At 41.0% G+C, this 9,093-nt stretch overlaps 1 long non-coding RNA gene across 1 annotated transcript; it reads left to right on the top strand.

The window, feature by feature from the left end:
• The first annotated feature begins 2,874 nt into the window (after positions 1–2,874).
• On the top strand, positions 2,875–4,249 carry LOC125549477. The gene is made up of 3 exons (XR_007301346.1): positions 2,875–3,439; positions 3,561–3,688; positions 3,774–4,249. It is a non-coding gene; the product is annotated as an uncharacterized LOC125549477 (long non-coding RNA).
• The last annotated feature ends 4,844 nt before the right edge of the window (positions 4,250–9,093 follow it).

Raw genomic sequence — 9,093 nt, 5'->3', positions numbered from 1 at the left:
AAAATCAGGGGGAAAGAAAAATTAGATGATTTGTGATTTATGAACGCCACGTGTCATCCATCAGAACGGGTTTCACCTGCTAACCGTGAGACCTGGTCTCATACAATTTTTTCCAGCAGATAGGTTTGGTGGCTAGCCTGACACACAGCCTCGGCCTTTTCTCACTTCTATTCTCGTGGCACTTTCAAGCAAACATGATACAACTCTTAAGTAGCAGACTCACGCATGCGTAGCCGGCCCGTCATGCTAGCCACTAACTGAACGACCCACACGACCTAGCATGCAGCGAACGAGCCCACGATGTAACTACCAGCTAACTCCATGCACACGCAACGCGCTCCCACGCGCACACCGCGTCCGCCGGGAACAGAACTGCCAATACATCTAGCTAGTTAACGTGACTGTACCATCACGCCGCACACACACACGCCGCATATCTGCTGTGTCCTGCCCGTCCCGTGCGCACCCGACGCGTCCGACGAACCCGACATCATCAATGCGTCTCGCACGTCCCTCGCGCATCCGAAGCGCCCAACCACACCACGCGACGTGGCTTATTCCAACAGCTGAGAAGTCTGGCGCGGGTGAACTCGACGATGACGGACGATGCGTCCACGGCCGCTTGGCGGAGGTTGGATAGGAAGGAGATGGGCGACAGGTTGCTGACAGTAGGACCGGGGCGATTGTTGGCGACGACGGCGGCTGCGCCGTCAGTAGGGGGGAGGATGTGGGCGGGCGCAGGCGTAGGTGAGGTTGCTGCAGAGTTGCTCGACGAACTCCTCCTCCTCCTTGGCAGCCAGGGCTTTTGGATCCATCGCACAGCCTGGGGAGCGAGCTAGAATGTACTCTGTAATCTGTAATGTATGGAAGAAAAGGAGGGAATGGCTGTTAGCCTGTGACTGGATTGGATGGAAAGACCGGATATATATAGCAGCGTGGGTAGGTAAACTAGGAAAGAAGTAAATACACATACAAATTCTTTACATATAATGTGAATATTTTTTCAATCATACGTTGAATATTTTGGAAATACATGGTTAAAGTTTTTTAATTACACGATGAACATTTTTAATATGTGTTTTACACTTTTTTAAATACATGATGAACATTTATTCAAATATGTTTTGAACAGTTTTTCAAATATCTGTTTAAGAAGTTTTTGAATACATGATGTTGGCGACCACGGCTTTTGGATCCCTCGCACAGCCTGCGCCGCGAGCTAGAATGTATTCTGTACTGTGTGTGAATGGCTCTGAGCCTGTGACTGGATTAGACGGAATGGCTGGATATATATATATATATATATATATATATATATATATATATATATATATATATATATAAAGTCTATTTAAGACCCAGGGTGAGGAATAAGTAATTCTTCACCCTGGTCAGGGTCAGTCGGCCGTGTGACGGTCTGGTTCAACCCAGCACAAACCGATGTAAATTTATAGCAAAAATTTTATCATGCCGCTGTAATTTTACGTTAACGCTGGAAGGTCGTGGGGATTTGGAGCTAGCCCACCGCCCCACCGCATATATTTTTCAATAGATGCGAGCGGTTTCCGCTGAACACCGACTAGCGGGCGGTGATTGGCGGCGTGCTGGACGGCGATGTGCTCGGCGAAGAATTCTCATCGGATGATTCCTTCACTCCCCTGTCCATCTCTCCCTCGTCCTCTCGTGCGACTCGGAGGCCAACAGCGGCAGCGGTGATGGAGCGTACAACGATTCTTCACCGGTGACCAATCCCAAATCCATCCCACTGCTCAATCGGATAAGGCGCTTGCGACAACCAACATTCACCGAACCAGATTTTCCATTTCCTCCACAGCCGGCTCCGGCACAAGTTCTCCACGTTTCTCCTCCCTCTTCTTCTCTCTGCTTCCCTTCCAACCCCAGCTCACCCTGCTAGATCTGAATGATTGCCTTGCAGGAATGAAGGTCATGGTCGGCGCTGCATATCCAGAAGCTATGCCACGGCCGCCTACAGTTCCACCCAGGCTAGCTGATTTGCATGCATGCTTGATTTTTGATCTCTTTCCAACCTGTCCTGTTCATTCTATTTTATACGGTCATATTTTAGCTAGGCTCTGAGTGCACCATGTATCCATAGTTGCAAAACAATTCTTGAGATTTCCTTTTGGTAAAATTTCTGGAATATTTTAGTTGTACATAATATTGGCTGCGCCATCATAACCATTTGTTTACCCCCCTAGTATAAAAATACCAAAGTAAGGTTTCTATACATACATACGAGAAAGCACCTCTTTAATTAGTAATTTGCTGGTAGAAACATCGATCTGTTATTACTGGACATGAAGTAGCTTTTACAAATTCTATAGGTAATTGCGTGGAAATTAATCTGAGAAATTGTTGTCGAGATAGGTAATTACTTGAGAACAGTTGCTCTTTAAGATTTCTTGAGCTTTATTCCGGATGCTCAAGTGAAGCAATTGCTTCTCACTGAAGGGTCTATTTTTTTCTTGGACGGGTCAGGTTGTTCCTGTTTTCTCTTTATTCAGATGTACCTTGGATTTGTAAATCAGAAAGTGTGATGCTCAATGAGATTCAGGTCGCGCTAAGACATCAACAATCAGTGACAAGCCTCCACTATCTATTGCAAAAATGAAGAACCGGGTTGATTGCTTATCCTCATCCCGGTGATTTGGTCCCCGCAAAAAAAAGAATATGATTTTGGGAGAATAGGACCTGACTAGCTTCTAACTCTGCTGAACTGTACTGATCATAGTGTTAAACTAATTTTTCTTTTGCTCTTCTAAAGGCCATTTGCAATGATTCATAATGTGCCAGAGGAGATGGCTCAGTTGGAAATTATGTTCAGTTTCTTTATTCCTATGCTAATTCTCTGTCCATTTGTAAGACGGTTGGTGATGTTCAGAATAATAAGCGAAGTGCAGAATGAAATTAATGGGGCCGAGATTAGCGGTTTCCTTTCCTTTTCCCTGGGAAGGCGAATAGGAAGGCGACTTTGTCCCCTCGATCTGCCGCCGGCCAGGCCGGTGGTTCCTTCCCTCTCCGTCCGCCGCTCCGGCGATGGGAGAGGGGCGGGAACCCCAGTCCTGTGCTTCCGGTATGTAGATAGTAGGGTAGTGGTTCCAGGAGTTGCCGTCATGGTGGGGGTGGCGGCGTCGGTGTGGAATAAAGATGTTGGTGGTTCCCCCTCATCCCGGCGAAGCCTTTGCCGGAACCGGCGAACTGTCGGCTTTAGGTGCTCTCGGATCCTTCGATATGGTGAGCTTTGGTGCTCCGAGCAAAGCGCTGGATCTGCCAGCGCAGGTTTGTGGTCACTGGATCTTTGCAGGTTCTTCTCCTCAACGGCGAATTGGTAACGGTGACTACAGTAGACTGTTTAAGCAACTAAGCAACTCAAGTCCCATGGCGATTACAAATCATGAGTGGCTGCTGCACTATTCTTGTATGTTCTTCTATTTTCCATGGAAGCATTCAATCATATTTGTTTTTTCTCACAGCAGTTTATATACCTCTCCATGGATCATTCAGGTGTAAAAATATGGATTTTCACTTTTGACCTGCAGTATTTGACGGTCTCTATGTGGAGGGTTTCAGAACTTTCTCTAGGTGCAGACCGGATTAGTAGCGGTACACGCTTGCAACTAGCAAAAATTGCAAGATGCAGGGTTGCGTTTTCTCTTTCCAATGCATGGTAATGAAGCCTGTTAATCCTGAAGTGTTATATGTGCACTTTTGTGTTGGTATACTTCTGAGAACTGAAAATATTTTGTTTTCAGGTATCTGTTCAGGTGGATGACCGCTAATGTATGTGGGATATGGATGTCTTCATATTTGTGGTGGGTACAAGTAATGTTAAATTGAAATTTGAGGCCCTCTTTTCATTACAACCAGTAGCAAAATTTAGGTTTTGGTGAGAAGAAAGGTGAACCTAATGGCTATAGCACTATTGAGAAGAATGTTTCAGTCACTGGAGAAATTGAGGAACAAATGAAGTTGATAGAAGAAAGAGCAATAAAGATCTATTAAACATATATATAGATTGCTTGGCAATAAAGATCGACATAAAATAGCATTACTTGTTTTGGGCATAGCTAAACGTACAAGCTTAATACTACTGAAATTCTAAAATCTATTTGTATGTGTTCGATCAGAAGTAATGTTTGGTTTTGTTCATAGGTTGTCCACTGTTTTGTCATTCCACCTAACTGATAGAGATTGTAATCGGGTCAACAAATGGCATACATTTTTTTCAGGCAGACAAACCTATTTTGTTGAAAATCTGAACTTTGTAGTTCAGTAGCTATCGTGTAGGTGTATTTCAATCTTATGGCTTTTTTTTGCTTGAGATTCGTATATACTGTAATGATGTTGAGTTTGTTCACATTAACCTATCTTCCTATTTTGCTGAGCTATCCACTGAAATTTGCTTAATTTCTTCTTGATTCCTCGTGTTTACTACCACTGTACCACTAGATTTGATATGTTTTTATTTAGTTCCATTTAATATTGATTCAACTATATTATGGGTGGCTTTGGCATTTTTCCCTTACAATCGTGTGTCTGACGAATTATGGGGTGTGCCTCTTTCACACTAATGTTTGTTGCAAACTAATCATGAAATTCAATTACTTCAGGTCTTTACTTACAACATGATTTACGTCCAATTCTTTGCTCCTTTTGTTTCATCACAAAGCAATGAAGTTTAGTAGCATAACTTCTAGTACTATTAAGAAAATCCATATTGAAGGGACTTAAGATACTTCTATGTTTAATTTTGATGATAATGTCGTAAATAGTTGCTAGACACAGACTAGTTCAATACGGCGACTCCCACCATTGAAGCTGGCACAGCTCGATAAAAGACATGGTTAGTGAGCATTTTTAACAATAGTTACAGAATTTGGCTTTTTGTCTTGTTTCTCACTATACTTTTGATTCACCTGCAGCTAGCATGTTATGGTTTCATGTGATTGTGATGAATCTAGTACATCCAAAGTCCCACTGTGATATCTTTGATTTTGACATTATATTATTTTTAGTTCAGGGCAGTGAAGCCTATTACTCCCTCCGTTCGGAATTACTTGTCGCAAAAATGGATGTATCTAGACATATTTTAGTTCTAAATACATCCATTTCCGGGACAAGTAATTCCGAACGGAGGGAGTAGTCCTGAAGTGTTATATGTGCTTCTATGATGGTGGCCACTACCTGTTTGTTGGTATACTTTCAAGAATTGAAAATATTCTGTTTCAGTATCTGTTCAAGTGGATGACGGTTAATGTACGAGGGATAGAGAGTCGTGTCTTCATATTTATGATCGGTAATTGTAATGTGCAATTGAAATTCAAAACTTCATTTACTAATAACCAGTAGCAAAGTTCAGGTTTTGTGAGAAGAAAAGTGAACCAAAGGCTATAGTACTATTAATAGGATACTGTGTTGCTTCCAGCCCATGGATAAGAATGTTTCAGTCTCTGCAGAGATAGCTGAACAGATGAAGTTGGCGTAAAATCTATGGTCACCTACTGCTTGAAGATCAAGTTCGACAGTATTCAGTTTGCAAATTCGGTAGCATTCAATTTTGTAATAGAGATTTCTGAAAAATAATAATCATGCCGCTGGTTACTTAGTGCTCAGTGGCATTCAGTTACGTCTAAACGAATTTTATTTGTAAGCTTAAGATGGCTTTTGTTACTACTATATGGAATCTAGTATTTATTAGACCACTTTGTTATTCCATGGTTACCAAAAATTCCATGTGGACAAAATCAACCAGTGACCTATGTTTCTTACGGTTACTAAAAATGCCTCCTACAGAATTGTGACAGTGGCCTATGTTACTTAAATCAATCACGTGCCATATTTCATTTTTAGTAGAGAACCGGTGTACTCAGTCCAATGTAAACAGCAATATATCTAAGGCAAAATACCTGAACTATAGAAACGCAGACTTATATCTGAAAAAAAAAATCAAGAACGCCTCACTACTGTAAGATTACCTGATTACCAGTAGAATTACAGCAAGAGGCGCTCTGTGGGTTGCTTGCCTCACTACTGTAAAGATTACCTGATTAGCCGTAAAATTACAGCAAGAGGCGCTCTATGGGTTGCTTGCCTACATGACATAATATTTTTTTTAAATGCCTACAGGAAGTAATTGACTCACATGGAAACCGTAAGATTACCTTGCACTCTTTTCTTTACAGTTGTTTTAGTGCGGAGACCCGTTTCTCATTCAAAGCTATAATATTACCTCACAAAAGTTCTGCTTCTTACTGTCTATGGTTTTGGACGTGGGAGCACAAGTTGGCTGGGGTGAGGAATAAGAATTCCTCACCCAGGGTGTTACTATTCATCACCCATGGTGTAGAATAAGTTATTCTTCACCCGAGATAATCTTACGATCATTTCATAATTAAATTATGTTTCGAATTCAAATAGTTACATTCCTATTGATTAATTACGTAAAATTTGACATAAAAAATAAAAATATAGGTCATAAGACAAGAAAATTTGCAATTTATGAGTATTTTGGACTATGTTTTTACGTTTGTAATTTTACATAACATAAAATATTTTTTACGGTGATTATATATTTTCTTACGGTCCCTTTTTGCGTCGGAAATAAGACAAAACTTACGGAACGTAAAATTACGGTGCATTGAGAGTAAAATAGAGGAGGATGAAGAATAACTATTCCTCACCCAGGGTGACGAATAGCGTGACCCTATATATATATATATATATATATATATATATATATATATATATATATATATATATATATATATAGCAGCGTGGGTAGGTGATAAGAGGGGCTAGGGTTCAAGGAGAATGGTAAACTATGAAAGAAGTAAACTCGGCAGAATTGGAATGAAGTAATCTTTGTGCGTATGATTTCATCTCCGCGTGGGAAGAGATAGGGATCCAGCGTCAACGTCTGCAACGTGATTTCAGTCATTTCGATCATGTCTCACGGCCCATATTGATCCCAGCATGGATGGGCCAAAGCCCTTTTATTTTAAGAATTCCGTACAGCATAATTTAATAAAATGTTCAAAATGTTTAGATCAACGTCGCTTAAGAAATTCTTCATTTCTTCCTTTTCTCTTTTAATTTTTTTTTCTTTTGGTTCTCTATTTCTCTTTTGTTTTAAGGAAATTACAAGGATGCATTTTTTAGATAGGTGAGTATCTATGTTTTTAAGGAAATTTTCATAATTAAATATATGTCCATGTATTTATAAAATGTTCAAGCAATTTGAAAATAAAAATGTTATGTGTTACAAAAATTGTCATTGTCTTTTTCAATAGTGTGTTTTTCATAAGAAATGTTTATACTCATCAGTATTGGATGCTGCTACTGGGTTGACGAACATGCTCTTGCGATGGCCATTGTTCTAGGACTAAACTAAAACCCTTAGAATGAAAAAGTGAGCGTCGACAAGTTGCACATTGACAACTGCCAACTATGCATGCAATTACAGAAATGCACCTGCATATGGGCCACTGCCCGCCTTAATATTCCTCGCCCAGTCATCAAGGATCGCACAGCCCACCGACACAATGATCAGTGGAGGCTGGCGTCGCCTTGCTACTAGACCTCACAAAGCATGTTATCATGCTAGCTAGATTGGCTGAGGTGGCCAGCCCTCGCTCGCCAACCTTCACCAACCTCACTACCAAGGCTTGAACTACCTGTGAAGATGAGCTAATGCCCATCATTTGCTCAGGGAATTCTGGTGCCACAAGCACTATTTCCGCCATTATCCTAGATGTCGACTCTGAAATATCATCACACTACAATCCTGTGAGCGACCAATGCCTTCATCCTGTATCAAGAAAATAGCCCGAACCAAAGGGTACTCTGTGCCTATGGCATGTTGCAACCCGTTGGGTTAGACTGAGCGTCACAATATTAGGCTCCACAGGGACACAAGGGTGCTTTGATTCCTCTTCTCGGTGTGCAAGGGCCTCCTTCATGAGGTGTTCTGTCATATGATGGTTTCCTCTGCAAGCGCACACCTATGCAAATGCACACCTTGGCAAGGCGGCAGCTAAAAGCTATGTCAATGGAAGGGGGTTTCAACCTTTTGCATTCAACCTAACTGCACTAGTGAGTGTTTACAATCTCTATACCTTAGTCCCTTATTTCAAGTTGGCTTCAAACCGTCACTCCTTCATCGACTTGCGTGCCCATGTTTTTTGTGAAACCTAGCTAAGCTTGAAATTTGGAAGAACTAAAATTTGGACCAGTCTAGTTCGTTCAAGTTGTTTCAATAATCTGTTCACTCGCCCCCTCCCACCTTCCCGGACTCCGAATGATCCTACATATGGACATACATACTCATACACAGCTGATCATGTTGCTGATGATGATGTTTGGTGAGTATTTCCACAATGTTCCTGTGGACGTGTGAGAAAGTCTGTTGTTAAAGGTCATATGACTTTGCAATAAAGATAGTGTTTTGATTATATCAGTTGTGGTAGAATTCTAATCCTCATTTAGAAACATTGACAACATGTGAGCTCCCCTTGACGGGCCTAGAGGAGAGCATTACGTCGTAATGAATCTACGAGGGTAGGCCTGAATGATAGAATATTGTTCCCCGAGTTTAGAAGTTATGATATTATGGAGTAACATGGACCCAATTACTTTAATCTATGGTTAGGCTTTGTCTTACTCATTTCCATCAGATAGTATAGTTGGCCCCTGGTAGTATAGTCATAAGTAATAGTCATAAGTATACGTGATTCAATATTTATGCAACATCCCTATCCACACGAAAACATTTCGACACCTAGAAGCAATGATAATGATTATATACTTCACAACTCTGTTATGTTCCTTCTGTTCCCGAGAACGATCTAGTCACTACAACAAACATATGTGGCTTGTCATCATAAAAATTGAAGTTTGTGCATCTTTCGTCACCTTTTTTTTACTTATATTGGTCTTCCGATGTTCAGCGTCATTTATCACTCTTTCCATCATTTACAACTATTCTTGTCTCACTTCCATGCACAATTTCCTTGTGCTCCTCTTGCTTTCTAAAAGATCTACAATCGATTTCCTACACATTTTGATATTGTAAAT

The sequence above is a fragment of the Triticum urartu genome, chromosome 3 (assembly GCF_003073215.2).
Source record: "Triticum urartu cultivar G1812 chromosome 3, Tu2.1, whole genome shotgun sequence".
In the NCBI taxonomy this organism is placed as follows: Eukaryota; Viridiplantae; Streptophyta; class Magnoliopsida; order Poales; family Poaceae; genus Triticum; species Triticum urartu.
This window is presented reverse-complemented; position numbering and strand designations above follow the sequence as displayed.